General features: G+C 34.9%; 1 pseudogene; it reads left to right on the top strand.

Moving 5' to 3' along the window:
- The first annotated feature begins 8,601 nt into the window (after window positions 1-8,601).
- LOC100029944 (GTP-binding nuclear protein Ran-like) lies at window positions 8,602-9,809 on the top strand (annotated as a pseudogene).
- Window positions 9,810-10,048: the final 239 nt, after the last annotated feature.

Genomic DNA, 10,048 nt, shown 5'->3' with positions numbered 1-10,048 from the left:
TAGTATTTCATGTACATTTTGGACATGAGTATGAAATTAATTTTAACCAAATCAATGAGAGATAATTACAAAAGACAAAATAGGTAATTTTGACTTCTGGTTCTGTTCATTTCACTCTGCATACGTTCATGGAGGTCTTCCCTGTTTTTATAGCAATCAAGCACAATAGCATTCCATCAGCATCATATACCACAATTTTTTCAGCCATTCCCCAATCAAGTGACACCCACTCATTTTCCAGTTCTTTGCCAACACAAAGAACATGGCTCTAAATATTTTTGTCCAAATATGTTTTCTCTCTTTGGGGTACAAACCCAGTAGTGGTATTGTTGGATTAAAGGACATGCATTCTTTTAAAGCCCTTTGGGCGTAATTCCAAATTTCCTTCCAGAATGGTTAGATCAATTCACAATTCCACCAGCAATGCATTAGTGTCCCAATTTTGCAACATCCCCTCCAAAATTTATTATTTTCTTTTACTATAATATTGATCAATTTTCTCAGTGTGAAGTGGTACCTCAGAGTTGTTTTGATTTTCATTTCTTATAATAGGAAGTTTTGTCATAACAAGGAACTGGAAATAACAAAGATATCCATAAACCAGGGAATGACTAAGTAAATTGTGGCACATGAATAGAATATAAAAGAATCTTAATATTTTTAGTCATGTGGGAGCCCTCCCTCTTCATACTCTTGATTCTTTCAGTTATCCTTCTGTCTCTTCTCTAGTTTCAATATCTCTCTTGAGGTGTACCTTAACTGTACCCAGTATGCACTGTGGTTTTGGACAAGAGTAGGATAATGTTTTCTTATTTGTTTTCAATACCTTCCCTGACAACTCTTAGCTTTTTGTAGGACTTTTTTGGCCAAAGCAAGATGCCAGCACAGTGTTTTCCAATTGGCAACAAATATTTATTGGGAATTTATTCCCAGGTCACCTTCATGGATTGTAGAACCATAAAAGACTGTGCTACAAGAAATGATGAACATAATATTTGCAGTGAAGTGTGGAAAGACATACACAAACTGATCAACAGTGAAGTAAACAGAAGCAAGTAAACAATACATACAAAGATTAAAACAATATAAATTTAAAAGGACAACCATAAATCAATCAAAATGAACATTGAAGAATTATACATAGCCTCAAAGAAGATGACAACTTCCTCATATCCTTTCAGGTGGAGGGTGGGGAGGAAAATTGGCTCTTGTGTGTGGAAGATTGCCTATTACTATGGAAAATAAAACTTAACAATAATAAATATGAAGATGATGAATAGAGGAAAAGGGCACTTGCCAAACATTTTATTCAAGGAAAATAAGATTCCAGTACTGAAAGTAGAGATATCTAAAGTAGAAAGAGAAAATTATAAAGCAATATTATGAAAAATACTGCTTCAATATATTTAAATGTTACTTAATAGTCTATATTCAAAAATTATTTAATATTACCATGTATTATTTATATGAGGATTGCAAAGTTTAGAAAAAGGAAACATAATAAACCACATTAATAACAAAAGTAGTTTGTTTGATTCAAGAGATAGAGCATGGTGTCACAGAATGATTGATTTGGATATGGAACCAGGAAAGGACTGGGTTTAAATCTGACCACCAAAACCAACTAGTCATGTGACTAGTGACAATTTATTTCCTCATTTTTGAGCCTCATGCAGCTAATGTGGTAAAATAAGAATAATAATTCCTCCTGTGCCTCCCTCATAGGAAGCTTCTTGAGGGAACATCATACAGAGAAGTTCTTACAAAGCCACCTGCTTTACATCAAAATGACCCTGAATTAACTGACCATTTGGTTAGAATATTAAGATCTCTGTGAACAAAATTAAATGACATCTTGACTGTTTGGAGATCTTGTGGTCAACCAATAAATGCTTATTAAGTTCCTATTAAGTGCTGTAGATAAAAAGAAAGGCCAGTGATAGATCCCTTTTTAAAGGATCTCACATTATAACAGGGGAGAGAACATTCAAACAAGAATGTATGAACTATATATTATACATAGAATAAAATGAAGATAGTCACCAAGGACATGGTGCTAGCATGAAGGGATATTGGGGAAGACTTCCTGGAGAAGGTAGGATTTCAGCTGGGACTTGAAGGAAGCCAGGGAAGGCAGGAGTCAGAGATAAGGAATAAACAGTCAAATACCCCAAGCCTACCGATAAAGTAACTTGTAAGAAGAAAAGCAAAGAGGCTAGTATCACTCAATTGTGGAATCCATGGTGGGTCTAAAAAGACTGGACATGAGGTGGAGGGGGCAGGTTATGAGAAGATTGTATTGTTAATCCTGGAAGTGACAGTTGGCCTCTGGGGGGACAGGGAAGTGGTGGTATCAAAACAAAGCCAAGAATGGAGAAGATGAGAAATCACTTAGAACAGATATTAATCAGAGAAGGAAAGGGTCTTGGAAGAGATGAGATAGGGTGTCAGAGCTCGGAGGGACACTAAAACAAACCTGATGATGTCTGAGCTTGGAAGGACCTCAGATTAGAACATGGAGGAGAACATGTTGTTTACAACTAAGAATGCTGTACTGAGAAGAGAATCTAAGGATTATATACTAACTTGATCCCCTTATTTTTTAAAAAAAAATATTTATTTAAAATATTTTTCCATGGTTGCAGGATTCATAATTTTTCCCACCCCTCTTTCCTCTACCCACTCAGACCTGACAAGCAATTCCACTTGGTTATACATCATTGTTCAAAACCTATTTCCATATTATTCATATTTTCAATAGAGTGATCTTTTAACACCAATACCTCAATCATATCCCCATTGAACTACATGATCGAGCATATGTTTTTCTTGGATGTGGATAGCAATCTTTCTCATAAGTTCCTTGGTGTTATCATTGATCTTTGCATTGTTACTAATAGAAAATTCTGTTACATTTGATTATGCCACAATGTTTCAGTTTCTGTATACAATATTCTCCTGGTTCTGCTCATTTTGCTCTGTATCAATTCCTAGAGGTCTTTCCAGTTCACATAGAAATCCTCCAGTTCATCATTCCTTTCAGCACAATAGTATTCCATAACCATTAGATATTACAATTTGTTCAACCATTCCCCAATCAATGGACACCCTCTCATTTTCCACTTTTTTGCCACCACAAATAGTGTGGCTATAAATATTTTTATACAGGTACTTTTCCTTATTATCTCTTTGGGGTACAAACCTAGCAGTGGTATATCTGGATCAAAGGGCAGGCATTCTTTTAAAGCCCTTTGGAGATAATTCCAAATTGCCCTCCAGAATGGTTATATTAATTCACAACTCCACCAGTGGGTATAAATGTCCCAAATTTGCCATATTTCCCCCAATATTCATTTATTTGCTGCCATATTGGCCAATCTGCTAGGTGTAAAGTGGTACCTCCAAGTTGTTTTTATTTGCATTTCTCTGATCAAGAGGGATTTAGAACACTTTTTAATGTGATTATTGATAGTCTTGATTTTTTTTCATCTGAGAACTCCCTATTCATATCTCTTGACCATTTGTTGATTGGGGAATGGCTTGTTGTTTGTTTTTTGTTTTTTTTTGTAAATTTGGCTTAATTTCATATATATTTGGGAAATAAAACATTTGTCAGAGAGTTTTGTTATATTTTTTCCAATTTGTTCCTTTCCTTCTAATATTGGTTCCATTGGTTTTGTTTGTACAAAACCTTTTTAATTTGATGTAATAAGAATCATTGATTTTACATTTTGTAATGTTCTCTATCCCTTGATTGGTCTTAAATTCCCTCCTTTCCTACAGATATGATAGGTATACTATTCTATGTTCACCTAATTTAATTATGATTTCATTCTTTATATTTAAGTCATTTACCCATTTTGAATTTATCTTGGTATATAGGGTATAAGAAGTTGATCTAGACCTGATTTTTTCCATATTGTTTTCCAATTTTCCTAGCAGCTTTTGTCAAATTGTGAGTTCTTGTACCAAGAGTCGGGGTATTTGGGTTTATTAAACACTAGCTTACTGAGGTCATTTACTCCTAATCTATTCCATTTATCCACCCTTCTGTGTCTTAGCCAGTACCATATTATTTTGATGACCACTGCTTTATAGTATAGTTTAAGATCTGGTACTACTAGACCTCCATCCTTCACATTTTTTCCCTTAGATCCCTTGATATTCTTGATCTTTTGTTCTTCCAGATGAACTTTGTTATAGTTTTCCTAATTATATAAAAAATGTTTTTGGTAGTTTGATAGGTATGGCACTGAATAAATTAATTAATTTGGGTAGGATTGTCATTTTAATTATATTATCTTGCCCTGCTTATGATCAATTAAAGTTTTTCCAATTATTTAGATCCAGTTTTAATTGTGTGAAAAGTGTTTTGTAACTGTGATGACATAATTCCTGCATTTGTCTTGGCACATAGATTCTTAAATAATTTCTATTGTCTACAGTGATTTTAAATGGGGTTTCTCTTTCTAACTCCTGCTGCTGATTTTTGTTGGAAATATATAGAAATGTTGATGATTTATTGGGTTTATCTTATACCCTGCAACTTTGTGAAAGTTGTTAATTATTTCCTTTTAGTTGATTTTCTAGGATTTCATAAGTATACCATTATATCATCTGCAAATACTGAGAGTTTAGTTTCCTCATTACCTACTTTAATCCCTTAAATTTCTTCTTTTTCTCTAATTTCTCTAATTTTCTCTAATTTCTCTAATCACTAGCATTTCTAGTACAATATTAAATAACCACTCCTGATATTATTGAGAAGGCTTCTAACTTGTTCCTACTGCAGATGATACTTGCTGATGGATTTAAATATATTCTGTTTATTATTTTGAGGAAGGGTCCTTCTATTGCTATATTTTCTCGTATTTTCAATAGGAATAGGCACTGTATTTTGTCAAAGGTTATATCTGATTCTATTGAGACAATCATGGGATTTCTGTTGCTTTGATTATTAATATGCTCAATTATGTGGATGGTTTTCCTAATATTAAACCATCCTTGCATTCCTAGTATGATTCGCTCCTGGTCATAGTGGATAATCTTTGTGATAACTTGCTGTAGTCTTTTTTTTTATTTTAAACATTATTTTATTTGGTCATTTCCAAACATTATTCACTGGAAACAAAGATCATTTTCTTTTCCTCCCCGCACCCCCTCTCACCACCTTTCCCTCTTCCATAGCTGACACACGATTCCACTGGTTATCACATGTGTTCTTGATTCGAACCCATTTCCCTGTTGTTGGTATTTGCATTAGAGTGTTCATTTAGAGTCTCTCCTCAGTCATATCCCCTCAACCCCTGTAGTCAAGCAGTTGCTTTTCATCAGTGTTTTTACTCCCACAATATATCCTCTGCTTGTGGATAGTATTTTTTTAGATCCCTGCAGATTGTTCAGGGACATTGCATTGCCACTAATGGAGAAGTCCATCACCTTCGATTGTACCACAATGTATCAGTCTCTGTGTACAATGTTTTCCTGGTTCTGCTCCTTTCGCAATGCATCGCTTCCTGGAGGTTGTTCCAGTCTCCATGGAATTCCTCTACTTTATTATTCCTTTGAGCACAATAGTATTCCATCACCAACATATACCACAATTTGTTCAGCCATTCCCCAATTGATGGGCATCCCCTCGTTTTCCAATTTTTGGCCACCACAAAGAGTGCAGCTATGAATATTCTTGTACAAGTCTTTTTCCTTATTATCTCTTTGGGGTACAAACCCAGCAGTGCTATAGCTGGATCAAAGGGCAGACAGTCATTCATCACCCTTTGGACATAGTTCCAAATTGCCCTCCAGAATGGCTGGATCAATTCACAACTCCACTAGCAATACATTAATGTCCCAACTTTTCCACACCTCCTCCAACATTCATTACTTTCCATAGCTGTCATGTTAGCTAATCTGATAGGTGTGAGGTGATCCCTCAGAGTTGTTTTGATTTGCATCTCTCTGATTATAAGAGATGTAGAGCACTTTTTCATGTGCTTATTAATAGTTTTGATTTCTTTGGCTGAGAACTGCCTGTTCATGTACCTTGCCCATTTATCAATTGGAGAATGGCTTGATTTTTTGTACAGTTGATTTAGTTCTTTGTAAATTTGAGTAATTAAACCTTTATCAGAGGTTTTTATGAAGATTGTTTCCCAATTTGTTGCTACCCTTCTGATTTTGGTTACATTGGTTTTGTTTGTACAAAAACTTTTTAATTTGATGTATTCCAGATTATTTATTTTGCATTTTGTAACTCATTCTAAGTCTTGCTTGGTTTTGAAGTCTTTCCCTTCCCAAAGGTCTGACATGTATGCTATTCTGTGTTCGCCTAACTTTCTTATAGTTTCCTTCTTTATGTTCAAGTCATTCACCCATACTGAGTTTATCTTGGTGTAGGGTGTGAGGTGTTGATCCAAACCTAATCTCTCCCACACTGTCCTCCAATTTTCCCAGCAGTTTTTATGAAATAGTGGATTTTTGTCCCAAAAGCTGGAATCTTTGGGTTTGTCATATACTGTCTTGCTGAGGTTGCATGCCCCCAGTCTATTCCACTGATCCTCCTTACTGTCTCTTAGCCATTACCAAATTGTTTTGATGACCCCTGCTTTATAATATAGTCTGAGATCTGGGACTGCAAGGCCCCTTCCTTTGTATTTTTTTTTCATTATTTCCCTGGATATCCTTGATCTTTTGTTCTTCCAAATGAACTTTGTTATGGTTTTTTCTAAATCAGTAAAAAAAAATTTTTGGAAGTTCCATGGGTATGGCACTAAATAGATGAGTTTGGGTAGGATGGTCATTTTTATTATATTGGCTCGTCCTCCCCATGAGCAGTTAATGTTCTTCCAATTATTCAAGTCTAGTTTTAGTTGTGTGGAAAGTGTTTTGTAGTTGTGTTCATATAGTTCCTGTGTTTGTCTCAGGAGATAGATTCCTAAGTATTTTATTTTGTCCAAGGTAATTTTGAAAGGGATTTCTCTTTCTAGTTCTTGCTGCTGAGCTGTGTTGGAATTATATAGAAATGCTGATGACTTATGTAGGTTTATTTTGTATCCTACAACTTTGCTAGTTGTTGATTATTTTGATTAGCTTTTTGGTTGAATCTCTAGGATTCTTTTAGTAGACCATCATGTCATCTGCAAAGAGTGATAATTTGGTCTCCTCATTGCCTATTTTAATGCCTTCAATTTCTTTTTCTTCTCTAATTGCTACTGCTAATATTTCTAATACAATGTCAAATAATAGAGGTGATAATGGGCATCCTTGTTTCACTCCTGATCTTAATGGGAATGGATTTAGTTTATCCCCATTGCAGATGATATTCGTTGATGGTTTTAGATATATACTGTTTATTATTTTTTTAGGAACGACCCTTCTATTCCTATGCTTTCCAGTGTTTTTAGTAGAAATTGGTGTTGTATTTTATCAAAGGCTTTTTCTGCATCTATTGAGATAATCATGTGGTTCTTGTTGGTTTGCTTGTTGATATGGTCAATTATGTGGATAGTTTTCCTAATATTGAACCAGCCCTGCATCCCTGGTATAAATCCTACTTGATCATGGTGGATGACCCTTCTGATCACTTGTTGGAGTCTTTTTTCTAGTATCCTATTTAAGATTTTTGCATCTATATTCATTAGGGAGATTGGTCTATAATTTTCTTTCTCTGTTTTTGGCCTGCCTGGCTTTGGAATTAGTACCATGTTTGTGTTATAAAAGGAGTTTGGTAGAACTCCCTCTTTGCTTATTATGTCAAATAGTTTGTATAGTATTGGAGTTAGCTGTTCTTTGAATGTTTGATAGAATTCAGTGGTGAATCCGTCAGGCCCTGGGAATTTTTTCTTAGGAAGTTCTTTGATGGCCTGTTGGATTTCTTTTTCTGATATGGGATTATTTAAGAAATCTATTTCTTCTTCTGTTAGTCTAGGCAATTTATATTTTTGTAAATATTAATCCATGTCACCTAGGTTGGTATATTTATTGCCATATACTTGGGCAAAGTAGTTTTTAATGATTGCCTTAATTTCCTCTTCATTGGAGGTGAGATCCCCCTTTTCATCCTTGATGCTGTTAATTTGCCTTTCTTCTTTCCTTTTTTAATTAGATTGGCCAGTACTTTGTCCATTTTGTCTGTTTCTTCAAAGTACCAGCTTCTAGTATTATTTATTAGCTCAATAGTTCTGTCACTTTTGATTTTATTAATTTCTCCCTTAATTTTTAGGATCTCTAGTTTGGTTTTCTTCTGGGGGGTTTTAATTTGTTCATTCTCAAGTTTTTTGATTTGCATTTCCAATTCCTTGATCTCTGTCCTCCCTAATTTATTAATATATGCACTCAGGGATATGAATTTTCCTCTAAGTACTGCCTTAGCTGCATCCCATAAGGTTTGAAAGGATATCTTGCCATTGTTATTTTCCTCAATGAAATTATTAATTGTTTCTGTGATTTCTTCTCTAACTATCTGATTTTAGAGTATCATATTATTTAATTTCCAATTAAATTTTGATTTGGCTCTCCATGTATCCTTACTGATCAATATTTTTATTGCCTTGTGATCTGAAAAGGCTGCATTTATTATTTCTGCTTTCCTGCATTTGAGTGCCATGTTTCTGTGACCTAGTGTAGGATCTATTTTTGTGAATGTGCCATGTGGTGCTGAAAAGAAGGTGTATTCCTTTTTGTCCTTATTTATTTTTCTCCATATGTCTATTAATTCTAATTTTTCTAAGATTTCATTCACCTCTTTTACCTCTTTCTTGTTTATTTTTTGGTTTGATTTATCTAAATTTGATAGTGGTTGGTTCAAATCTCCCACTAATATGGTTTTACTGTCTATTTCCTCCTTCAATTCTCCTAGTTTCTCTATTAAAAATTGTATTTGTTGGTGATGGAGGTACTAGAAAAACTACATTTGTAAAATGTCACTTGACTGGTGAATTTGAGAAGAAGTATGTAGCCACCTTGAGGGTTGAGGTTCATCCCCTTGTGTTCCATACTAACAGAGGTCCTATTAAATTCAACGTATGGGATACAGCTGGACAAGAGAAATTTGATGGTCTGAGAGATGGTTATTACATCCAAGCTCAGAGTGCCATTATAATGTTTGATGTAACATCAAGAGTTACTTACAAGAATGTACCTAACTGGCATAAAGATCTGGAACGGGTGTGTGAAAATATCCCTATAGTGTTTTGTGGCAACAAAATGGATATTAAGTTAGAAAAGTCAAGGTGAAATCAATTGTCTTCCATAGAAAGAAGAATCTCCAGTACTATGACATTTCAGCCAAAAGTAACTACAACTTTGAGAAGCCCTTCCTTTGACTTGCTAGAAAACTTATTGGAGACCCTACTTTGGAGTTTGTTGTCATGCTTGCTCTTGTACCTCCAGAGGTTGTCATGGACCCAGCACTGGCAGCACAGGATGAGCAGGACTTAGAGATTGCTCAGACAACTGCACTCCCTGATGAAGATGATGACCTCTAAGGGAATGAAGCTAGAGCCCAGTGTCAGAGGTCTAGTTTTGTAGGCAACTGTCCTGTGATGTCAGTGGTGTAGCATGTTTGCCACTTTATTATATAGCTGAGCAGAACATGTGATTAATCTTTGGGATGCTGAAGGAAATGAATGGGCTTTGGAGTGAATATGGCAATTTAAAAAATATAATTCATATTTTGGACCTGCGTATTTAGCTGTTTTGGACCACAATTATGTCCCCTTGAGTTTCAGATACAAGACTACTGCAGTCCCATCACATAATTCAGTGGTGAATCTTGTTTGTTACTGTCATTCCTATTACTTTTTCATTTAGATCATAATAAAGTTGTATTTCAAATATCTAAAAAAAAAGAACATGGACTTTCATTTTGTACTCCATTTCAGATATCAGAAAACTTGATGATAGTTTCCATGCCAGTGTATACCTTTTAATGTTGACCACCAACTGAAATATTAAAAGCATATACCATCTAATTTTCCATATCTCTGACCCAGACTCTAGCTACCACTTTTCTCTGTCATACTTGGCATGGCCTTTACTTCTCAACATC

The sequence above is a fragment of the Monodelphis domestica genome, chromosome X (assembly GCF_027887165.1).
Source record: "Monodelphis domestica isolate mMonDom1 chromosome X, mMonDom1.pri, whole genome shotgun sequence".
Classification (NCBI taxonomy): domain Eukaryota; kingdom Metazoa; phylum Chordata; class Mammalia; order Didelphimorphia; family Didelphidae; genus Monodelphis; species Monodelphis domestica.
This window is presented reverse-complemented; position numbering and strand designations above follow the sequence as displayed.